At 41.2% G+C, this 25,865-nt stretch overlaps 1 protein-coding gene across 1 annotated transcript in view; it reads left to right on the top strand.

The window, feature by feature from the left end:
• Nucleotides 1-1,645: 1,645 nt before the first annotated feature.
• LOC101682266 (dynamin binding protein) overlaps nucleotides 1,646-25,865 on the top strand; it is a 104,759-nt gene continuing 80,539 nt past the window's right edge. The window contains exon 1 of the mRNA XM_045068456.1: nucleotides 1,646-1,763. The gene's annotated coding sequence lies outside the window, so the exon portion shown is untranslated. The remainder of the gene's footprint in view (nucleotides 1,764-25,865) is intronic.

A 25,865-nucleotide genomic window follows, 5' to 3' on the forward strand; every position in this document is an offset into this window, starting at 1 on the left:
CTCCCTGCCTTGCTGTCCCTCCCTCCCCCCGGCATTCTCTCTCTCTCAAACAAATAAATAGATAAATAAATAAAATATTTAAAATGAAATGCTCAAGTTCTATTTAATGCTGATTTCATATGACATACTTGACCCTGTCCAAGAAACATTAAAAAGTATATGCAGAAAACACAAAATTGTGGTTAAGGAAATAGTAACAGTGTTTTCAAAAATAAGGGCCATAAGTTTGCAATGTTAATGACTTATTCTTAAGAAGAGAAGTCCCTATTTTACAGACAAATGAAGTATTTGTTAACAATTTCGACAAAACCCAGAGTATCGATATTTTACCAGAGAGTTTTCTGCCCACAATGTTGACATGCAGCAAAAAGGAGGAGGGGAATCGTAGGGCTGTTCCTCAAAAAATGAAACCTAGAATTACCACGTGATCCAGCAATTCTATTTCTGGATGTATACGGAGAGAACCGAAGGCCGGGTTTCAAACACATATTTGTGTGTACGTCCATGTTCACAGCAGCATGACTCACGGCAGTCAAAGAGTAGAGGCAAAGCTTGGATGGAACAAGTCCCCTGACACAGGAATGCATGAACAGAAGGTTCTATCATACAACGGATACTACTATGCTAAGGGAGTCTCAAAAGGACAGATAGAAGATTCCACTAATAGGAGGGATCTGGAGTAGTCAGATTCATGGAGACAGAAAGTGGAATGGAGGTTGCCCGTGGCTTGGTGGAGAGAAAAGAGGAGTTAGTGTCTGATGAATACGATTTGGGTCTGGGGAGATGAAAAAGCTGTGGGGTTGGGTGGTAGTGATGATCGCCCAACCGTGTGAATGTACTTAATGCTACAGAATCGTCCACTTAAAAATGGTTAAAATGCCGAAGTTTTAGGTTACGTGACGTATATTTCACCACAAGGGAAGGAGAAGGGAAATCCCATGAACATTTCTGAAATAGAGGTTGCTCTGTGATGGACACACAGGGAGAGACTTGTTGAATTTCTTCGCCATCGCCTGGGTAGCTCCCAGAAACGTGAGGCGCACGAACTCAGACAACACGCCGGCAGAGTGACTCTGTGGCCTTGAAGACGCAAAGGGAATCCTGCGAGGATTCACGGGCAAGTTGAAAGCCTTCTCTCAGCCCTGACCGGTTCTCGCATTCTGTTGTTCGTCACTTTTAAATTCTCAGAGCTGTCCCGAGAGACTCTCCTCAGGGAAAAATGGGACGGACCGGAGCGGACGCCAACTCTGCCTGCTGTGAGGAAAACTGCCTCGGGCGGGGGAGGGGGAGGCCCGCACCGCAGGCAGGAACCCAGCGGGCCTTCGCTCAGAAGAATTTCGCCTTTTTTCTAGGCTGGAAGGCCGTGTGGGGCCGGGGACTCGCACTGAGCCCAGGCGGCACGCAGGGCCCAACGACCGGCGAGCGGCGGGCGCCGGGCCCTGGGACCCGTGCCTCAGTTTCCCCGGCCAGAGGCCCTCCGAGCGCCGCCCCCTCTGACTCCGCGGGGCGGGCGGGCCGCCAGGGGGCGCGAGCGCGGGGCGGGCGCCCGGAGGTGGGCGCGCGGGGACCGAAGATCCCCCGGGCCGCGCGGCCGCGAGAGGCGGAAGCCTGGGCGGGAGGCGGGAGGCGGGAGGCGGGGCGGCCGCGCTGAGTCACACCGGATCGGCCCGCCCGCCGCTTCCAGGGGCGGAGGTGACAGCGGCCCGGGACGGGCGGCCGCAGCTGCCCGCCGCGCCGAGGGACCGCTGGGCGGCGGAGAGCAGGTCAGGGGCCGGGCAGGGAGCTCGGGTCGCGGACCCGGTGCGGCGGGCTGAGGGGACCCGCGCCCAGAGGGACGCGCCGCGCGGCCGGGCCTGCGCCACCCTTGCCCCGCGGCGGCCGCTGCCCCGGCCGGGAGCCCCCGGGTGGGGGACGGGGAAGGAGGTGCAGAGCGCCGGCCCTCCTCGCAGCCCGGGTCAGGTCCGGCCGTGTGAGGTCCCTGCCGGGGCGGGGGGAGAGGCTGGGCGGCCGGCAGTCGGGGGGACGCGGATGTGGGCTTTTGAGACGGTGTCAAGCCCCGGGCTCTTTTCACTGCACCGCCCTGCCACTCGGGCAACGAGGCGGAATCTGAGAGCTGGAAAAGAATTCAGCACGAGCCCAGCCCCCCTGTTTTACAGATGAAGAAATATTCTGGCTTGCTCAAAGTCACATCCAGGCGGTCTCGGAGTCGGTGATTCTGTGTCAGGGAGGCAGGGAGGGATGATTTCCGAAGCAAGACTAAGTAAGACCAGTTGGGCTAGAGATGCAGGTTTGGTTATGCTGGACTTTTGCTGTCACTCACGGACCCCCGCATTCCTGCCACAGGTATTGATGTCCACCAGGCATCAGTTTCTCCAAGCACTTAACCACGAGGAGGGTGACGGTGCCGTCCTTTGCATAAAGGAATACTGGGGTTATGAACTGCCCAGGTCTGCGGCGGATCAGGCGCTGTGGAGACCTCTTGGGGTGTAGAGTTAATTTTTTAAATGCAGAAAAAACCCCACTTTAAATGCAGTCTCATTATCCTTTATTGTCTCTCATTTATGCAATGATGAAGGGCCCTCGCACCGTTATTCTGTTATATTGGTAACTTGCCTATTTTACAGTAATATGCACAGCTTATGTTGGAAGACTTTCTTTTCCTAATTATTGATGCTGTGATACGTGGCAAGCCAGTGGTAGGCTAAATGTTTAGGGTCTGAGCCTAGTTAAGCTCTGATTGTTTGCAAAGGGGGAGTTCCAGGGGGAGAGTGGGACTGATTAATTCCTGGTCTTATTTGGCATTTGGCAGACTAAAAAGTACCTGACCACATACAGGTGTGCTTTCTTAGTGCCGCATTTATTACCCATCAGAAATAGATTCCAGGTGATAAGCAAGTTAGTTTATCCCTCAGCACCTGTTTTTCTCTAAATTATTGAATTAAAGGATCTCCAGCCCCCTCGGAACTCCTGATTTTTCCATGTTAATTTGAAACATATGTCACTCATTGTGACAAAAATTTTAATAAAACAAGTCACCTTATCAGCGTTGGCCTAACATAAGTGTGGAAGCGATTTTTCAAATTACTTCAGTGTTAAATTCACTTAAATTCAGAGATTGGAATGGATTGCTTTGTGAGGATAGCTAAAATCTGACTTGGGAATGGGATGTGTGGGCTGCACAGATAACTTCTGCAATAAGCTGAGAACATTCTGCCTCAGGAAATGTGATAAGATATCTTTTATATAGGAGGCATATTGTGTGTGTATTTGGCTGAGATAGAATAAGAATTGTTACAGTCTGTCCAAATATGTGCAAGTTATTTATTTTGTCTTGCGGCCCCAAAGCAGAGCATTTTCCCACTTCTGGTTTCTTCTGGAGCTTTCCGAGTGGCCCTTTTTCCTGCAGAGACCCTTTCCCGTTCCTCTTTCATTCACATTGCATTTCAGAGCCTCCTGCAAGCACTAATCGCTGATCGAGCTTTGCGCTGCTTCGAATATGACAAATCCCAATTCTTGAGTCACTACTTATGAACTCCTAAGGGTGGGTGTTCATTTTTAGAACATAGTGCGAGAATCCAGGAGGCTCTGGCTCTGAAAAAGGGTTAAGTGGACTGTGGTTAGATTTTTATCTTTGGTGTTACTTGAAGGCTGCAGTATGGGAAGGCTCCCCGGCCAGCAAACTCACTTATCTCTGCCTCAGAAGGAAATCCTTTCTGCAGAATGCCTGGGGAATCTTCAAGTGTGTTATTGTTCTCAACCCTCCCACTTTACAGTGTTGGGCTAAAATAAGCAAAAAGCTGTTTTTCAAATTTCAGATACTTCAGTGATTTTTGTTGTAGATACTTGTTATATTGGAATTTTTTAAATGATAGGAGCAACTACAATAAAATGCAAATGGAGACTTGCAAAGCTATTGCCAGGTATAAGACTTGAATCATTTTCTAGGTTTATTATTGTTTCTGAAGTCAGTGTATTACCTACAGAATAGCATTGTTACAGGCTTATCTGCTCTGAAATTCTCAGCTCTGCTGGGTTTTTAGCTAAAGCATCCTGAAAATTCATTCAGAGTTACATATGAAAAGTTTCACAACAACAATCTAATTACTATTAAATAGTTTCTTACGTTCGGCTTAGGAATACATCTGGATAAACTAATTTTCAAGATTGGATAACATAGCTTGTGGGTCAGGTGTTAATTATGAGATACCAGGGACATCTGGCTGGCTCAGCCTGTAGAGCATGCGACTCTTAATCTCAGGATTGTGAGTTCAAACCCCACGTTGTTCATAGACCTTACTTTAAAAAAATTATGAGAGTTAAGCCTCTGCCTTTGGCTCAGGTCGTGATCTCAGGGTCCTGGGATCGAGTTCTGCATCGGGCTCTCTGCTCGGCAGGGAGCCTGCTTCCTCCTCTCTCTCTCTGCCTGCCTCTGCCTACTTGTGATCTCTCTCTCTCTCTCTCTCTCTGTGTGTCAAATAAATAAATAAATAAATCTTAAAAAAAAAATTGAGATATTAGACTTTTGCCTGGAAAGACAGAGACCTAAAGTAATCGCCATAAAATAAGATCACAGAACAGCTCTATACTGAAAAAAGCCCTTAACTTTTGGTTGGGTGCTTTATCCTCAATGCTGTAAAAGCCAGAGGAGATAAAATGAACATAGAGTAGCTCAAATGTATTCTTTTATTTTTAGGTGTTAGGGATTACCCAAGGACCCAATCACCAAGAACCGAGACAGCACAGCAGAGCAAATAGGGCATTGTGCTAGGGGGCTGAGGTCTGCAGTTCTGATTTGTCCATTCACTACATTAAGCACCTGTGTCTACCAGGCGCTATTCTGAGGTTCTGGGGATAGAGCCCCAAATGAAACAGACAAAGCCCCATGGAAAGGCGGTAGCATTGCAGTATGCGGCAGACAAATCAAACTGCGAATGGGTAGATGGTCACATGCTCATCATGCTCTGGAGAACTTTAAAGAGGTGTAAACAAGAGGAAAGAGTAAGTATGTGGGGGGTGGGCAGGATTGACTTTATTAATACAGAGAGGTCAGAGAAGGCCTCTGCTAAGGTCACTTTTGATCCAGGCCTGGAAGGAATTGAGACTGTGAGGGTGGAGGGGACAGAAGGATGAGCAAGTTCCTGGCCCAGATGCTGAGCCTGTTTGGCATGCGTGAGGGCTGGCGAGGTCCTAGCGGCCCGGCAGTGCCACGGTGGACGAGGGTGAGGTGGCAGCAGAGGAGAGGAGGTGGGAGTGGGAAGGGGCGCATCAGTGTAGCCCATTGTAAGGACTTTGACCTTTGCTCTGAGTGAGGGGGAGGAGGCCATTAGAGGGTTTTGAACAGAGCTGTTCATGATGACTTCAGTTTGACAGCGTCACTCTGGCTCCTGGGCAAGAGCAGAAGGGGGACAGAGCTCAGAGTCAGAAACACCTTCCCTTTCATACTAGTGTGTGACCCTAAACCATAACTCTTCTTGGGGCCTTAGTTTCCTCATCTGTAGGATGACCAGGTCCCTTCGAGCTCTAGAATTTTAAGATTCTAAGTAGCGTGGAGCTCGGGGATATGAAGAGTTTCTAAAAGTAAAGAGCTTCAGATGACCTGGAAACTTGACTCAGACCTTCCTTTAGCTGAATCCCTCAAATCAAGAGATAATCAGTCTTCTCACTCAGGTTGTCAGGTCGTGGGAACTAAAATAGTTTCGTGAATATTCGCTGCTGATCCCTTTAGTGCTCTGCTGATCCCTGAATTTTCTCTTCCTGCTTGAAAGAGGATGAAGAGCTGTTACTCATCAACAGAGCTGGCAACCAAAGTAGCTTTTGTTGTTAGGAAAGTTGGAAACTTTGGGAAGGAAACAATTCTAATTTTATATTTATCATGGGTCATTCGAATTTTTCTTTCTTTCTTTTTTAACAGGGAGGAGGCTGAAAGATTTGTTTTTAATTCTCTTAGCCCCTTCCCATTCACCTTATGTCGCATAGATACTCATTCTAATGCATGGAATGTGTTTCTTTTTATCTGTGTAGGATCTTGTTTGTTTTATGTGTGTTTTAATTTATAAAACTGTGTTTCATTTTGCTGCCTTTTTCTCTAAATACTGGTTTGAAGATCCATATGTTTCTACATGTACATCCATTTCTGTGTGTACATCGTTTTTAATTAATGCATTATACTCCATGCCATGCGCTCAAACCCTAGTTTTTCGTATCTGTCTGCGTGATAGACACTTGGGTTGTCCTTCCGTCCTCACATATGTGTTGCTGCAGGGACCATCTTCATACCTATCCATTTATAAAGCTGCATAATAGTTACTCAGAAGGGAATCGCTGGGCTATAGGCTGGCACATAATAAATTTGATTAAATAGTGGTAGGTTCCTCTCCGCGTTGGCTGCCAGAAGTGTTGGAGACTTCCTACGCTCCCCTGTCCTGCCAGCACTCAGCTTTATCCAATTCTCCATCTTTCCTGGTCTCGGAGGTACAAAGTGATCTCTTGCCATTTTAATTTGTGTTTCTTTGCTTACAAAAGATTGCGAGCATCTCTTATATATACAGCTCCTTCTGTAAATTGCTTATGCAGATCTTTGACCAGTTTCTATTGCAGTTGCTATCTGCATTGTTCATATTTAGACTGCAGATGTCTTCTCTTTGGGCATCTGCTAATTTTGTCTGTCTTTTTTTTTTTTTTTGAAGTTTTATTTATTTGAGAGAGAGAGAGAGTGTGTGTGTGTGTGAATGTGTGCTCACGCAAGCACGCAAGAGAGGGGCCGGGGCAGAGAGAATCTCCAGCCAACTCCCTGCTGAGCACGTAGCCTGACTTGGGGTCCATCTCACGACCCTGAGATCAGGACCTGAGCCAAAACCAAGAGTCAGTCCGTTAACCGACTGAGCCACCCAGGGGCCCCTCTTTGTTGTCCTTTGATCAAACGTTCTTAATTTGATGTAATCAAATAAATTCTTTGACGTGTTTAATACTTGTCGAGTTTGAAGAAGCCCCTCTCAATCCCTGGGTCATAGCAATTTCTTTAATTCAACTAGAACCCATGTTGTGTAGGGATCCAGTCCTATTATTCTTCATTTAATGTGACAAATTTTCCAGTAATATCTCCAAAAGCATCCATGTTTTCCTCCATTGAATTGTGGTATCTTTTGTCTCATCTATGGTTTCTGTGGATATACTGGTCTGTTCGAAGCCTCTGTTCTGTTCATTAGTCTGTCAGTTACTGCTACATGTTTTATTGCAATGATTTTTATAGATTTTATAATATGTTCTCATGATGGGCACAGCAAGTGCCCCATCTATATTCTTCATCTTTAAGTTTAATTAGCTACTCCTGGACCATTATTTTTCTATATAAAATTTGGAATCATGTTTATAAATTCCTCAAAAATTCTATTTTTAAGGAACTTTTACTTGGATTACATTGAATTTATAAATTATTTGGGAGAAGCTTGACATCTTTTTGATATTAACTCATTTCCTCCAAGAGCATGTAATGTGTCTCTCCATTTATTCAGCACTTTTTAAAAGAATTTTTGTTTGATTTGGAAATAATTTAGAACTAGCAGAAGAGTTCTAAGGTTAGTACAAAGAGCTCCTGTATGTCCCTCACCTAGATTCACCAAATGTTAGCATTTTGCCATATTTGCTTTATTACTCCCTCTCTGCATTTCTATGCATGTTTTTTTTCTGACCCATTTGAATTTGTTACATCATGCCCTTTTATCTCTAAATACTTCATCAGCTAATTTTTAAATCCTTTATTAGAACTTTAAGTTTTTTCTCCATAAAGGTCTAGGAAGGTGTTTTGGTTAAACTAATTTCTAATTATTTCATAGTTTTGCTGCTGTTGTGAATCATATCTCTATTTTCTCTATTTTCTTAAAATTGGTAGTTTAAGAGAAAGAGTGTTGACTATTAGCATGCTTATTTTGTATCTGACAGCCTTTCTTCCCCATCTTATTCAAATAGTTGATTTCTGGGTTTCCCCCACTGTTCCCACTATTCTCATTTTTTCCTCGCTATTAATTACAAGTCCTTGAAAATAGTGCTAGTTTTGTAGCTTCTTACCCATCCTTATACATCTTATTTCTTTATCTTTCCTTGCAGCAGCTGCCAGAATTTCCAGGACTATTTCAAAACAGTTGCTATGCTAGTAGGTGCCTTTGTCTGGCTTTCAGTCTTAAAGAGAATGAGTCCAGCGTTTTTCCATTTCATATACCGTTTGTTTTGGATTTTAGATGTGCCTTTCTCCAGTTAGGGTGTTCTCCTCTGTTCCTAGTTTACTGAGCATTTTCATCATAAATGGGTATTAAGCCTTATAGATACTTTTTCGGATTTGTCTCCAAAGAAGTAAGATGGCATCAAGAGGGTGCCTATGGAAAGCCTTAGCCTCTGCTAAGGTTAAATTTTAAGCAAAAGAGGATTTTTAAGAGGAGTCTTCAGTACTTCTGAACCTTATTTACATAAATTAATGGTAAATGTTTCATGATTCCAATATAAGCTTATTTCACCTTTAGATCAGCTTTTTTCTCCTGCTGTTAAGAGTCAGAATTTAAATAGCTGGTGTAAAGAATGAGAGAGAGCCATATTCAGCATCACAACTGGGGTCGTCAGCATGATTGTAAATATAAGATATGTAAAATTATAGTTTGTTTACTCCGGATCAGTTTCTAGTACAGGTATAAATCTTACCCACGTAGATCTCACAAAATGTTGAGATACCTCAACAGGTAGGTCTTTAGCAACTGTAACTACTGGGGTATCAGGCAGTTGAGTGTCATCATCATCTCTTTTGGTATAGGGTTGGGTTTTTTTTTTTTTTTAACTAGCTGTTTTCTCCTAATTATAAAAATTATACATCTTCATTGTAGAAAACTTGTAAAAATATAGAAAGGCAATTCTTTAATCCTGACTTCTAATACCAGCCTGTAAAATGTTGGTTATTTCTCGCTCTTTTTTTTTTCATGGGGTTGGGGCATGCTCATGGAGAAGGAGAATGTACTTAAACTTGGGCTATATATAATTATATCACCCTTCCTCTTTCAGGGTTAGACCACCAACTCTCGTTCTTACTTTGACTGATCCTCTGAAAAAAAGCAAGAAGATATGAGTAACTTCTAGGCTGATTCCTTAGAAACTGTTAGGCTGTTCCTGTGGGAGCCTTAGTACACAGACAGCCCGGCCTCACTGTCAGAATTCGGGGTTTTTGTAGCCCAAAGGCTACTGGACCAAAGACCAGCCTGGTGTGAGAGAGGGCAGCAGTCTCTCTGATGTCATTTTGCTTCAGTTCATTGAGCATTTTTCCTTCTTTAGGCCACTCTCCAAAAAGACAAGTATGGAGAAAATAGTTGTGATTTATCTTATTTTGACTCTGAAATAAGTCCAAGGTTAACATTCCTACCAACTGGTAGATTCCACATCTGCCTGGCCCTCCCCCTTCTCATTCCCTCTCCTTTTGCCTTGCCTCCCCCCACTTTTTTCTCATTTTTGTCCTAACACCCACCTACCACACCTGCCTTCCCCATCCCTCAAGGAGAAAGTGCTTCAGTGGCAGCAGATCTTTGTTTTTTTGGCTGACAAGTCCCAAGCAGGTGCCTGGCGCATACTGTGCTCTCAACGAATGGAAGCCATAAAATGACTCAGTCTGTAGAGAAGTAGCTCTGTGATACAGAGCAAGGAAGTCTAAGGGGGGGATGAAGAAAGTTCTCTCAGCCTCCTTTAAATACATGGATTCAGTAAAGTGGTAGAATGCCTATTTCCTCCTTGACCTTGTATGCATTACCATCAACCCAGGCACAGAGCTGACTTCTCTCCATCTGGTTTAGCAGCACCTGTGAAGCCTGTGGTTTCTGAGCCTGGGGTGTGAGTGACTGTGTTGCTGACAAGCACACGATGGGAGTGGGGCCCCGGAGAGAATAATCCTTGCTGACGTTCTAGCCATGGGTTCTGAGCCCAGCACACACTGCATTGTTTTCATGAGGTGATTCTCTGAGGATAAATGATCTGTGCCATCAGCAGAAAAAGTTGCAGTGGATGTGTTAGGCGGTGCTGAACTCCCCAGCCTCGTGCCCCATGTCCTCCCGTTTTCTAGTCTGTTCTTCCCTCCCATCCCCAGGAATGCAGAAACCTTTTGGTGTTTCTGTCATTTCTGGATCCAGGTCAGGATTGTCATGATGACAGTCGTGTTGTGCATGCCTGGTGACTTTATCATAAAGCAAGGCCTCAGATCATGTTAATTGCACAATATAGGGTGACTTAAAAAAAAAAAACAACAACCAGTTGCTGCTAATACACTGAATGGTGCCAAAGAGACCAATGGCACAGACCCCATCTATCCTGTACAGACTGTTTTCTGACTCATTGTCATTTATTACTCTACTTGATACCCACCACTGCCCCCAGCAAATCTGAAACTCTGCTGCCTGGCCCTCTAGTCTGTTGCAAATCTACCTGTACACAGTAATTTACTTTAAGTCCCCACTTCATGCTTTCCTCACACATTCATCAGATGATCTTTCCTACAACAATAATGCTAGCGGTAGTATGCTGTTAATTACAATTGCAAATACTTCATCTTTCATTTTGCTGGGTTTCACTAATGGTCTAAATTCAAATGAAAGGAATATAAAACAACAATACTAATAGAAAATGGCAGCTAATATTTTAGCCAGTCACCATACTAATGCATTCTCATTTAATCTTCAGAATGATTTTATAAGGAAGGTGCCAGTATAATCCTCCTTTTACACATGGAGAAATTAATGTACAAATTGGTTGAGAGGGGCGTCTGGCTGGCTCAGTTGGTAGACCGTGTAACTCTTAATCTCAGGGCCTTGAGTTCAAGCCCCACATTGGTTTAAGAAACTTGCCTGGAAGTTACACTGCTGTTAAGTGGTAGAACTAGAATTCAGACTCACATGTGTCTGTCTCCAAAGCCCATGCTCTTAACCAGCATGCTGTATGTGGTTGGCCTCAGGTGAGCAGGTGACTGAAGACAGGGAGTGACACAGAGTCACATGGTTCTCGAGGACTGTCCTTTTTTCACGTATGCTGTGTTACTCACCAGTGCTCTGAGTTGTGGAGCGCATGGGAGGATTTTGCCTGGAGCCGAAACCATTTGGGAGGCCTCCTCTCCAGATCCTGCCTTGACTCTTCCAGATAGTCAAGTACCCTCCTCGGGGCGCCTGGGTGGCTCAGTGGGTTAAGTCTCTGCCTTTGGTTCAGGTCATGGTCTCATGAGCATCGGTCTCTCTGCTCAGCAGGGAGCCTGCTTCCCAGTCTCTCTATCTCTGCCTGCCTCTCCATCTACTTGTGATCTCTGTCAAATAAATAAATAAAATCTTTAAAAAAAAAAAAAAAAAGAAGAAGAAGAAGAAGCTAGTCGGTGTTCAAAAATAACCCATGGTGGCTCAGTTGTTTAAGTGTGTGCCTTTGGCTCAGATCATGATCCCAGGGTCCTGTGATCAAGCCCTGCATCGGGCTCCCTGGTGGGCGGGAAGTCTGCTTCTCCCTCTCTCTCTGCTCCTCCCCCCGCTTATGCTCTCTTCTCTCTCAAATAAATAAATAAAACCTTTTAAAAAAAATTCCTCATCCCAATTGTTTCAATTATTTATTTTTTTATTTTTATTTTTACAGAAGATTTTATTCATTTATTTGATAGGTAGCAGAGCACAAGTAGTCAGAGAGGCAGGGAGAAGGAGAAGCAGGCTGTCTGCTGAACTGGGAGCCCAATGCGGGGCTCATCCCAGGACCCTGGGATCATGACCTAGGCTGAAGGCAGACGCTTAACGCACTGAGCCACCCAGGTGCCCCTAATTTTTTTTTTTTTAAGATCTTATTTAAAAATAAAAATAAATTTAAAAAATTGAAACGGGGAATTTTTTTTTAAAAAGCTTTTATTTATTTTAGAGGGAGACAGAAAACGAATAGTGGGGAAGGGGCAGAGGGAGAAGCAGGCTTCTCCCTGAGCAGGGAGCTAAATGCAGGGCTCCATCCCAGGACCCTGAGGTCGAGAGCCCAGCTGAGGGCAGCCATTCAACTGACTGAGCCACCCAGGCACATTCCCCCCCTTTCTTTTTTTAAGATGTCTCTATTTTTTAAATAATTGATTTGTTTGGATCAGGACCCAAGAAATGGGCACACACTGCATTAAGGTTTGAGTGGTTTTTAACTGATTAGTCCCCCTTTTTCATTTTAGTTTTTTGGTTACCATTTATTTTTTTTTTTTTTTTTGGAGAAACTGGGCTTTTATCTTATAGTTTCCCAGATTCTGGATTTAAAAAATAATTATTTATTGAGAGAGAGTGGGATGGGGGGGTGAGGGGGAGAGAGTCTCAAGTAGGCTCCACACTGAGCATGGAGCCCCATGTGGGGCTCAATCTCAGAACCCTGAGATGATGACCTGAACCAAAACTAAGAGTCAGATGCTTAACTGTCTGTGCCACCCAGGGTCCCTACATTCTGAATTTTTTTTTTTTTTTTTTTACATTCTGAATTTTTAAATTGGTTTTTGACTTAACTTTTTTCACCTATTATGAGTTAAGTTACCCTTTTAATCTGTCAGTCACTACAAGAGGTTCCAAGTTATTCAGCTTCCATATATAGTAAGGATTCGCTGGTCTGCATATGGCTTGGTCTGGCCCAGAGGTAATTTCTGAGGAGTCTTCCAAAACATTCCAGGTGACAGGGTAAGACATAATCAACAGACTGTCTGTATTTCAAAACATTCTGCCTCTGAAAGAATTTTATAACTGCTAATTGGCAAGGCATTTCTGTGTTCCTGGAGTTAGTGGGGAGAACAGAGAAGGGAGTGAGTAGTCTGTTTTTCTTCTTTTAGACAGTGTTTGTTGCTTTAAGGATTTCTGGGGCTCAGGGCCAGAACCTCCTTGGGATATTATTGTCTTACGGTTTAGATCTGCTTATCAGGAAACAGAATCCCCGAAGGGTCAGGTAAGAGGAGAATGGGTTTACATTAAAACCAGACTTTCGTTAGCGTCTATTGGGGTCCTGTATTCCCGAGCAGCGAGCTGAACTGTGGCATAATGCTAATACTTATGTTTTTCAAACCTGTAGTTTTCATTACTTGTTCTTCTTGCTGCTGCCACCTAGATGTGAATCAGTAATTATGATAGCTGGACCACTACAGATGTGAAGTCCGGTTTTGTCTTATAGTTCTTCGAGTCTTGTTGCCTTAACCTGGTGGGCGGCTGTGATGGTTGTGCAGCGTAGTGAGTCAATATTGGAGGTCAAAGAATGAAAATAGCTGAAGTAGGAAGCCAGGTGTGGATTTATGTATCCAGTGGCTCGGAGAGTATAAGAATACAGTATCACAGTGTTAGTATGTTCATCTAGTTTTAAAGGCAAATAACTAATCAACCAAAGCTAAAAATTTTAATGTAGAATGAGAAAGACATGTGATGAATATATTTTAAATAATTTTATTATAAGGTGCCTTGTTTATTTTAAGTAAGAGGTTTGCTTTCAGGCTCTGAAAACAGTAAAGGAATGAAATCTCTCTGTTGACTTTTACCAGTGTGTTCAGAATTTATTCTTATATTCTCTAGGTATGAGTCAGGCTTGGTATGTGTTCTTTTCTGGTAACTCCAAACACTTACAAAGTGAAATATATTTATTATTCACAAGGTGTTAGAGTGGTTTGATAGTTCACTGATTGTTGATCCTTGCAGTGATCAACTAGCAATAAGAATAAGCACATGACATTCTTAGCTGATTGCAGATAGCAACAACGCACACGAGATGAGGTATTTGAGAAGTGGGGTGTGGGTCATTAGATGGTACCGTTGTGAGCCATAAAGCTGTAGTGCACTGCGGAGTGACCTCCAGCATCTTAGTGAGGTTGGAGTTGAAGATGCAAGAGAAGTAGGGAGTATCTAGAAATGAGGCTGAACTTGGGGGAGCAGGGACCAGGTCACAATGAGCTCTATACAGTCAGCAGAAGGGTTTGACATACTTCTGCAAGTGCTGACTGGGAACCCCTTGTGGAGCGTCAAGCAGCCGCAAATGATGGGATTTTTGTATTTAAAAAGATAATCCTCATTGCAGTGGGGAAAATAGAACTGAAGGCCAGGAGCCTGGTAGATAGGCATGTAGGAAGTTGTTGCAGTAGTCCCCAAGGAAAGGTGCTGAGGGTCTAATGTGGCAACAGTGATCTCAAATTTGTACATTTCAGGCCCGAAAGGACAATTTTTAAAAGGTCGACGCATTTGAGGGATTTAACAGTAGTGTCCGTGATTTCCCTAGAAGTTCAAGGGTTTTTTTTTTTTTTTTTTAGAAGAGTAAATAAATTAATTTTATATCCCTCTTCTAATCCCTGGAAGGCATTTGGCAAAGGTTTCCTTGGACCCATAAGTGGGGATCTCGTTTGTGAACTGCTGCCAAATCCCTGTGGGTCTGTTGTGAATACACAGCTCATTTAGAGCTTAGAGTAGAGGGGGTGTCAATTGCTTTGTCCTTGTGACCAATAACCACAGAATCACATTGTTCCCCCTTCCTCTCAAGAAGCCTGTAGCAATTTTGGGCAGTGAGCCAGCACCCAGAAGTTGCTGCCTCATCTATATTTTGTATGTTAGTCAGTCTGGGTGATGAATGATGGTTCTCCTCCTCCTCTGTCACCATCATCATCATTCTCATAGCTGACATTTACAAAATAGAGGAGTGCTTACTATTTGCCAGGACGTGTACTAAATGTGTTATCTACATGATCAAACTTAATCTTCCTAACACCCTGTAAAGTAAATTGCTATTACTGTCTTCAGTTTACACATGAGAAAACTAAGGCTGAGAGTGTGTAAGTAACTTGTCCCATGTCACATAGCTTTACAGATGCTGGAGCCAGAAATTGAACCCAGTTTTCTTTTTATTTTAGAGTCTGAGCTCTTAACTATTAGGAATTTAGTTATTACTTGGTATGATTTGGTATGATTTCTCTATTTAAATTTGCTCTAAATTGCAGCTCTGCCCAGTAAGGTCCATGTAATCAAACAGTGTTTCCTGCAGCTCCTAACTGGTATAAAACACAAGTATAGAACATTTTTAAACATGAAGCACAGGAGGGACACCTGGGTGGCACAGTTGGTTAAGCATCTGGCTCTAGATTTCGACTCAGGTTGTGATCTCAGGGTCATGAGATCGAGCCCCACCTGGGGATTCCTTGCTTAGCATGGAGTCTGCTTAAGACTCTCTCTCCCTCTCTGTTTGCCCCTCTGCACCTCAAATCAATAAATCTTAAAAACAAAACAAAACAAAACATGAAGCACAGGAGAAATCATGGGGGAGGTGGTGCATGGGCAGAATAGGGAAGCTATTTAAATTTCTAACTTTTTTTCAAGGATATTCTTGTATGTCATGAATATTCATGTATGTCATCATTATTTTGACTCCAGTGTAGCAGTTGCTGAAATACATTCAATTTAAAAAATTGAGATATAACTCACAAACCATAAAATTCACCCTCTTAAAAGCTATACAGTTGAATGGGGTTTTTAAAGTGTATTCAGAAAATCATGCAGCCATAGCCACGATCTAACGCCAGGACATTTGCTTCACCCTGTACTCATTAGCAGTCAACCCCCATTTCCTCCTGCTGAGACACACATTTTCAAATGTATTGAATACCAAAACACATCCTAAGCTATGAAAAAAATTCCAAGACTATCTATAATCATCTTCTCTTTAACACAGATAATAATAAATAATAATAGCAACCAACACCTCTATCATGCTTAGTATGTGTAAGGTACTGTTCTAAGTGTCTTACTATGAGACACTATTTCACTATGACCCTACAAGGCAGGGTCTATTATTAAACCCATTTTACAGATGAGGAAATTAAGGCACAGAGAAGTTAAGTAACTCACCTCAAATCATATAATTCTAATAAGGGATGGAGTTAGGATATAAATGTGGGCAGACTGGCTTTGTCGTCTGTGTTCTTAATTATTATATATGTCTTAAGCTAATCATTTATATTTGAAAATGATATGAAGAGCTTGAAAACATGCTAAATAAAAGAAACCAGTCACAAAAGACCACATACTATATGATTCCATTTATATGAAACATCCAGAATAGACATATCTATAAGGGTATTTATAGAATAATAATTTGTAGAAAGTCAGTTACTGGTTGCCTAGGATTGGAAGTGGGGGGGGGGGTAGGGTGGGTGAGAGACTGTTGTGGGGAAATAGGAAGTGACCCCTAATGGGTATGGAATTTCTTTTTGAGATCGTGAAAATGTTCTAAAATTGATAGTGGTAAAAGTTGCACAACTCTGGGAATATACTAAAATACAGTGAATTGTATGCTTTAAGTGGGATGAATTATATAGTATGTGAATTATAACTTAACCTGTTTTTTAAAAATATGAAAAGAAACAACCAGAATGATTTTCCTTAGAATACTTTTGTCTTCATCTGAAAAAAATTAAATATATTGTATAAATACGGTCTCTCACACATATGGTCCCCCACCCCTTTGCCCCCCTTTTTTGGGGGTACTCAGTCACTTACAACCAGTTCTAAGCCCCTGCTTGCCTACTCAAACATTTCAGATGCTTCCAAGTACCTAAAAAATCAAAGCCCAACCCTGGATGTGTGGCCTATGAGACACTATACAACTGTGTTGGAAAGAATGGCATGATCACTGGGAATGTGGTACATGCTTGGGTATATAATTTAAAGCAGTTCAGTGCATTCAGTCATTTATTCTGCAAATATTTATGGTGGGCCTGCTATGTACCAGACTGTTCTCTAGATGCTTGATATAGATCAGTGAATAAAATAGACAAAAACAATCCTTGCCTAGTAGAGTGTATAAGAGATAAGGTCTAATCCTATAGGCTTTGTAGAGCAGGGATTATTGGAGTTGGATGTTAAAAAACAATAGGAGTTTATGCAGATGATAAGAGTTATGTGTGTTTGATGGAAGAATGAGGTGCCTACCTGGTCAGGTCGAAACATCTAGCATCTATACTGTTTTTTTTTTTTTTTAATTTTTATTTTAACTTTAACTTAAAATTTAAAATTTCAGTGATTTATCCCAACAACCATTTACTTTCCTCCTCCTGGGTCTGAAGTCGGGCTGCAATTTGGCTGATCCTAGACTGGGCCAGGTGGAACACAACAAGCTTTCATTTGGGTTCAAGTCTCTTTCCCCTTGTCTTCATTCTGGGCCCCTGGCTGAAGGGACAGCAGCTTTCCATGGCATGTTCTTCTCATGGTGGGTTATTAGAGCACAAGGAGACCAGCCAAACCATAAAACATGGTTTTAATCTTCTGCTCATGTCCTTTCTACTGGCACTCCATTTGTCAAAGCAAGTCACATAGCCAAGTCCAACAAAAACGTGACAGGGAGCTATACTCTGCCCACGGCGGAAGGCACTGCACAATCACACAGCGAAGGGTATGGATCCATAATTCTATTATAAAGAAGGTGATGAATTTTGAATAACAATTTACTCTACAAGAGTATATGTTATAAACTGGAGAACTGGCTGAACAAGGCATGAATACAGAGGTGAACAGACATGGGGATAAAAATGACAAAAAATTGTGAGGGTATGTCAAAGATGTTGTTAGAGGATTGGAACAAATTGTCAGTTATGGTGCTCCACTGATTCTTGACTTGTTTTAGTTAGTTCTGTGTTGCTGGTATCAATTTTATTTCACAACACTATGGTGTAAAGACATTGACTATTTCTTTTTCTGAGACATATTTTACCTATTCTAAGTTTCCTTCTGCCTGACTTTTGGAAAATTTAATTTTAGGCATCACTGGTGCCCTTCCTTCCCTGCACCCAGTAGTATCAGAGAGATTCCTGCATCTACATAGTAGAAAACTAGAGGAGGAGCTGTGTCTTTAGGCTACAGTGGTTGCCTCCTAATGTTGTAGGAAAACCTACTGTTCACATATACAAAATTCAGAGAGTTTAAAATTTAGAGTTAAAAAAAGATATTCTAATCTATGAACCAGAGAAGTTTAATACAAAACATTTGCAAATACCAAATGCTATGAAATGCTTCTGCCTTTGATGGAAAAAACAGTGGCAGACTTATATTCTCATGGTAAATAACTGTAAAAGTGGGAAAAACATGAGGCAGCTGTTTTCAGACACTAAACAATAGGCAGCATAGGTCTGTGATCCTTGAGAGAAAGGAAATACCAGGTAAACCCCATATTCACCCTGGCTCTTTGCCTGGGGACGTTTTCCTAACTACAGCCCAGGAAAGTGGAGCTCAAGTGAGAGCAATGGTCTCACTGAACAGGGGAGGAAGAGATCAGAGTTTGGGACTACAAAGAAGGCTGATTTGTAGGACAGAGTACAGGAGGAGAGGGAGCAACATATGGGTATAGGGCACAGGAATCTGATCAGGCATTCCCCTCAGTTGCTTGGCCAAAGGCCAGGATGGGTAGTCACAGGGCAAGACTCTGTGAGACCTGATCAGAGTGGCTGCTGTGGGGCTGAAAGGTGTACAGAGACACCCGAGGGGGGCTTAGTGCTCAGAAATGTTGAGGGGCACCTGGGTGGCTCAGTGGGTTGAGCCTCTGCCTTCAGCTCAGGCCATGATCCTAGGGCCCTGGGATTGAGCCCCGCATCAGGGTCTCTGCTTGGTGGGGAGCCTGCTTCCCTTTCTCTCTCTGCCTGCCTCTCTGCCTAGTTGTGGTCTCTGTCAAGTAAATAAACTCTTTAAAAAAAGAAAAAAAGAAATGTTGAAGTTCTAGTCCAGCCTGAGTGAGAGACCTTGATGAGTACTTCAGACTTTCATTTGAGACCCTAAATAGGACAACTTTAGGAGTGAGAACAATACCCTAGAGTAAAGGCTTTACCTTAAGACTAGGTTAAAACCAAAATAGACCCATCTTATGCTGCATAAAACCAAACCTGCTAGGATCAAAAGGATCTTCCAGTAATTTAACTGCTTATCAAACCAAAATTCAACACCCATTAAAGCAAAACAACATAATCCAGGCTTTGTACAACATTTCATCCACAATATTTAGCATACAATAAAAATTACTATGATACAAAGAAGTAAAAATATGACAAGCAAAATGTGACCCATACTCCAGAGAAGAGGATATATGATGGCCCAGATGATAGATTTAGCACACAAGGAATTTAAAGCAGCTGATGTAAATGTGTTCAGATATTTAAAAGAAGAGATGGACATAATTAATGAATAGATGGAGAACATTAGCAGAGAAATGGAACTATAAAAAAGAGCCAAATGGGGGCGCCTGGGTGGCTCAGTGGATTAAGCTGCTGCCTTTGGCTCAGGTCATGATCTCAGTGTCCTGGAATCGAGCCCCACATCGGGCTCTCTGCTCAGCAGGGAGCCTGCTTCCCCCTCTCTCTGCCTGACTCTCTGCCTACTTGTGATCTCTCTCTCTGTGTCAAATAAATAAATAAATAAAATCTTAAAAAAAGAGCCAAATGGAAATTCTAGGACTGAAAAGTACAATAGCTAAAATAAAGATTAACTGGATGGATTTATGAGAGCAAGGGAGACAGGCAGAAAAAAGAGGCCAATGAGCTAGAAGGCAGATAAATGGAAGTTATCCAAACTGAAAAGCAAAGAGCAAAAAGATTGGGGACAGGGGTAACAAAACTGTAAAGACTGAGACATTATCAAGTAGTTTAACATATGTCTAATTGGAGTCCCATAAAGATGGGAGGAAAAACAAAGAAGAAATTCTATTTGAAGAAATAATGGCCAAAATTTCCCCAAATTGAGTGACAAACATCAACCCATAATCCAAAAAACTTAGTGAACCTCTAACAGTGAATATGAAGAAAGCTACACCTGAGCACACTGTACTCACCTGGTGAAAACCAAACTTAAAGAGAAAAATTGTACGAGTGGTCAGAGAAAAAAAGATATGTAGAGAAAGCTATGAGAGTGAAATAAAAATATTTTCAGATAGGGGTCCCTCGGTGGCACATTTGGTTGGACGTCCAACTCTTGGTTTTGTCTCAGGTTATGATTTCAAGATCATGAGTTTGAGCCCCATGTCAGGCTCTGCACCCAGCTCAAAGTCGGCTTGGGATTCTTTCCCTCTCCCTCTCCCTTTTCCCCTCACCCTGCCCATGCACATGCTCTCCCTCAAATACATAAATCTTAAAATATTTTCAGATAAATGAAAGTTGGAAGCATTTATTGCCAACAGACTTAATACTGTTAAAAATGCTAAAGGATATTCTTTAGGTTGAAGGAAAATGATACCAGAAGGAAACTCAGATCCTTAGAAAGGAATAAAGAGCACTAGAAATGGTAATTATGTAGGCATATGTGAAAGGCTTTTGTTTCCTAATTTATTTAAAGAACAACTGACTGTTTTTAACAAAAATGGCATTGTATAATGGGTTTTATAATATATTGCATTATTTATTGCTGTATAATAGATTATCTCCAAAGTTAATGGCTTAAAACAGTAAATATTTATTATCTTACAGTTTCTGTTGGTTGGGAATTCAAGAGTAGCTTAACTGAGTAGTTCTGGCTCAGAGTCTGTCATGAGTTGCCATCAGGATGTTGTCTGGGGCTGCCTTCATCTACAGTCTTGACTGGACTCTAGGATCTCCTTCTAAGATCTTACTCACAAGACTGCTGACAGGAGGCCTCATTTTCATCATGTGGGCTTTTCCATAAGGCTGCATGAGTACTCTTACAACCTAGTCTTGGAAATTACACAATGTTACTACCACAACATTAGTATGTGGAAAATTCTTTAGGTCTTTCAATGGACTTTCCTGAAAACATTACCTTTTGGGAATAGGAATCCATTTTATAAACGTCGAGTCTTGGCAATGAGAAATAATATTTAACTTCAAAAAGCAAGTGTGTGGTTCTCTTATTCTCGGCAATACAGGGCTAAAAAGAATAGTTGCTTTGCTTTGTGTGAAGGGATCAGAGGTGTCAGAAAATGAAGTTTAAATCTGTTTCAGGAAAGAAATTCTAAGTATATGCATATTGTAATTCTTAGAGAAATGATCAAGAAATCCAGAGGTATAGCTAAGAAGCCAAACTAAGAAGCTTGGCTTAAGAAGGCAATAGAGGAAATGAAATGGAATACTAAAAAAATATTTGTCTAGTTTGAAATAAGGCAGGCAGGCAGGAACAAACAAATGGGACAAGTAGAAAACAAATCCCATGTCAATAACATTAAATGTAAGTGGTCTAAATATTTTAATTTAAAAGTGAAGTGCTCCACAAATAAGTGGAAAACAATCTGAGGGTTTTGAAGGGGCGGGGGGGTGGGAGGTCGGAGTAGCCAGATGGTGGGTATTATGGAGGGCATGTATTGCATGGAGCACTGGGAGTGGTGCATAAACAATTCTGTTACACTGAAAAGAAATAAATAAAAAAAATTAAAAAAAAATCTAAAAGTGTAAGTGCTCAGACTTAATGTCAACTGTTTGAAAGAGAGGTATTTTAGAAATAATTCAGAGAAAGACAAATACTGTGTGAGCTCACTTACATGTGGAATCTAAAAAAAGCCAAACTCATAGAAACAGAGAGTAGAATGATGGTTCTCAGGGGCTGAAGGGTGGAAGAAATGGGAGGATGTTGGTCAAAGAGTACAAACTTTCAGTTATAAAATGAATAACTTCTGGGGATCTAATATAGATAGGCATGGTGACTACAGTTAACACTGTATCATATACTTGAAAATCGCTAAAAGAGATTTTAAATGTTCTTACTGCAAAAAAAAATTAATATTGTGAGGTGATGGACATCTTAACTAATCTTATTGTGGTAATCATTTTGCAATATATACATATATCAAATCATCACATCGTGTACCTTAAACTTACACAATGTTATATGTCAATTATATCTTCATAAAGGTGAAGGAAAAAAGAGATGTGCTTTAAATATAAAGGCATTAGATATGTTGTGAAAAAAAATAGAAAAAGGTAAACCATGTAAATAATAAAAAGCAGGTATGACTATACTGACGTCTGAGAAAGTGGACTTCAAGGTAAGGAGTATTAACAAGATAAAGAGGGACATATTGTTATGATAAAAGGGTCAAGTCATCAAAATGACTGAGCCATTCTAAATGTGCTAATAACAGAACTTCAAAATACATGAAGCAAAACCAACAGAATTAAAGAGAAAAATTCCTTTAAGAGGGGTTTAATACCTCTTTCTCCATATTGACAGAGCAAGTAAATAAAAATCAACAAGGATATTTATGATCTGAATGCCACCATCAGTCACCTTAACATAACGGACATTTATAGAACACTATTCTCAACAACTACTGAAGTACACATAGAGCACTCACAAAGATAGACCATATGCTGGGCCATAAAACACCTCACTGAGTTTAAAATAATACAAAGTACATTTCCTGACCACAGCAGAATTAAACTGGAAATGAATAACAGATTGGTGGACATATGGAGTCTTTGGAAAGTGAACAGTGGGCTTCTAAATAACCCCCTAGTTAAAAGAAGAAATCACATGGGAAATTAGGAAGTCTTTTTGGTTTAATGAAAGTGAACGCATCATATCAGAATCAGTGGGATGCAGCTAAAGCAGTGTTTAGCGGGAAATTCATAGCTTCAGATGCTTATATTAAAAAAAAAAAGAAGAAGGATTTAACATCTGTTGTCTAAGTTCACAGGACATTTCTCATTCACAGGAATGAGAAAAAGATAAATTAAACCTAAGGTTGAAGCAGGGGAATAACAAATATAATAGAAGAAGAAATCAGTGAAACAGAAAACAAACAATAAAGACATTTAACAGTGCCAAAACTTGATTCTTTGAGACGATCCCCAAAATTGGTAGCCTCCTAGCAAGACTAAGGAAAATGGAGAGAGAACAAAAATTTCTGATATCATTACAGATCGTGCAGATATTAAAAGGTTAAAAAGGAATATTATGAACAACTGTATGTCAGCAAATTTGATAACCTGGATTAAGTAGAACCATTTCTTGAAAAACACAACTTACCAATATGGAGACAAGAAGAAATGGAAAATTTGAATAGCCCTATATCTGCTAATAGTATTAAATATAATGAAAAACCCTTCCTTGAAGTTTTATAGGCCCAGGTTATTTTACTGATGAATTCTATAAAATTTTTTTTTTAAAGATTTTATTTATTTATTTGACAGAGAGAGATTGCAAGCAGGCAGAGAGGCAGGCAGAGAGAGAGGAGGAAGCAGGCTCCCTGCTGAGCACAGAGCCCGATTCGGGCCTCGATTTCAGGATCCTGAGATCATGACCTGAGCCGAAGGCAGCGGCTTAACCCACTGAGCCACCCAGGCGCCCTGAATTCTATCAAATTTTTAAGTTTGAAACAATACCAGTCTTACATAGACTTTTTCAGAAAATAGAGAAAGGAACACTTCCCCATTCTTCATGTGGCTAGCCTGTCCCATATACCCAAAATCTAACAAGGACATTTAAAGAAAAGAAGATTATACACTAATCCCTTAGGAACACAGGTGTAAAATCTTCAACAAAATAGTAGCAAATTGAAATTTGCACCATATAAAAATAACATTAAGGGCACCTGGCTGACTCAGTTTGAGGAGTGTGCTATTCTTGATACTGGGTTCGTGAGCTTGAGCCCCAGGTTGGGTGTAGAGATTACTAAAAAATAAGAAGAAGAATACATCATAAGCAAATAGGTTTTATTCCAAGAATGCAAGGGTGATTTGGCATTTGAAAAAATCAATGTGATTTGCAACATTAATGGAAGAAGAAAAAACATGATTATCTCAGTAGATACAGAAAAAGCATTTGATAAAACTCACTTATTCATGACTTTAAAAAAGGAAGGGGCAAAACAAAATGGTATGCACAACTGAAACAAAGTTCTGGACCATGCCCTTCATTTCCTTTTTTTTTTTTTTTTTTTTAAGATTTTATTTATATATTTGACAGGCAGAGATCACAAGTAGGCAGAGAAGCAGGCAGAGAGAGAGGGGAGGAAGCAGGCTTTCCACCGAGCAGAGAGCCCCAGGCGGGGCCCGATGCCAGGACCCTGGGATCATGATCTGAGCTGAAGGCAGAGGCTTTAACCCACTGAGCTACCCAGACGCCCCATGCCCTTTATTTCTTTTGGCAGGAATCATAATGATCAGACATGTTAGCTGCCCAGAAGGCCCAGAAAAAGATAGGACATAGTTAATCAATTGCCCTGAGATTGTATGCCTTTTCTATTTCTTAGGGAATTAGCATTCCAGCTTGTATCAACTACCAGACACTACTGTTAGTTTCTGTAGCAATTTTGTAACCTTCTTATTAAAATGTCATCTTTGTTATCTTTCATGGGAGTCTGTAATATAAATCTCCCATCTGTTTCATTCTCCATTTATCTTATCCAGGCTCCTATTTGTAACTGGTTACTCCCAGATTCAAGGTTTCCATTTAGATACATTATTTTCTTTACATATCCTACTTTAGTCCCCTCCTCTCCTGTCAGATATCTTATCACACGAGAGGAACCTTGAATTTAAGGTTTGAACATCCTGATTTAGAACATTAAATCCTTCTCATCGACATTAAGGAATCAGCCATTCATTGGGTTTGCTGTGTCTTGGTGTTACTCTCAGGTTCGTCTTAAATAGACAGTACCAGAAGATTCCATATATACATTTTCCTTTCAAATTTAGTGGCTTTAGCTTCTATAAATGACAAGTATTAGTTTTCGTTACTTGTTTGTATAAAGCTGCATGTCTGTTTTCCCTGGTGTTTGACTGGTGGTGCTCTTTGAAATGAGCTAAGTCACCCATCCTCAGGTACTTTTAACTCCTTTCTTTTCCCTGTATTTTTTTCCTCGGAATTTTCTGTTTTTAGAATTCCTTTTCTTACCCTTCCTTTGAAAATACCAAGAATATTTTATAAAGTAGGCTGAGAAACTCCTCATGTCTTTTTAAGTCTTTGTCTTCAGCAAAAGATTAGCTTGTACTTGAAACAGATCGGGGAAAGAAACAAGATGCCTACCTTGCAGATCTCTGTAACATTTACCCTCACTGTTTGGAACACTGGGTTAATACATTTTCTTGGCGTTCCCTGGATACTGTCCTTAAAACTGCCTGTTCTCGCATGTTCATGGTGCTTCTTGTTATCTGCAGCCTCACCCAAAAGTTTCATTTTACAGTTTCATCTTCATCTGCAGGTCTGCAACTGCTGTCAGATGTATTATCTGGGCATTTCTTACATGCACAGCACAGTGGAGCTGTGAATTTTAATGTATTGCTCAGCTGCTTAGCTCAGACATGTCCAATGTATTTACTTATGAGTCAGTAATTCTTAAATATCCACCCATAATTGAGATTCATGTGTGGTTTAAGGAATGGGCACCTGAGAGAGTACTCCAGGAACGCGTAGGTTGACCTATTTGAAAATAATATCTTAATGGAAATATCTTCAAACTTGGTAGATGAAATGTTAACCTTGGGACCTTCCTCCTCCGGTGCAGTTTTGTTAAAAAGACAAAACTGATGTAGAGATAGATGAGCATATTTTTTTAAAAGTAGCTACAACTTTGTTTTAGGTGAGAAGTGTTTGGTTTAAATGCTGTGGTGGACCGTGATTGGCAGAAAGTCTGGTCTATATCCTGTCCATCTGCCAAGGTTGCTGCCTTCCAACGGGGGACCAATTTGAAATGAGCAAAATGTAATATAAATTGTAAGACAGTTTATGATAGAAAATTCCTTTTCTGCCTTCGTTACTCTGATCACCCTGATTCAGTATATGTGCTGCCGAAGCGAGCACTGATCACCCTGATTCAGAGCAGGCTTTTCATTTTTTCCCCTAAGAATCCAACATGCCATATAGCCTGTTTTACCCAAGTACTACTTGGGTAAAGCAAGTCAGTGCTGTTGT

Source organism: Mustela putorius, unplaced genomic scaffold, assembly GCF_011764305.1.
Source record: "Mustela putorius furo isolate JIRA1106 unplaced genomic scaffold, ASM1176430v1.1 tig00003909_pilon_pilon_pilon, whole genome shotgun sequence".
Taxonomy (NCBI): domain Eukaryota; kingdom Metazoa; phylum Chordata; class Mammalia; order Carnivora; family Mustelidae; genus Mustela; species Mustela putorius.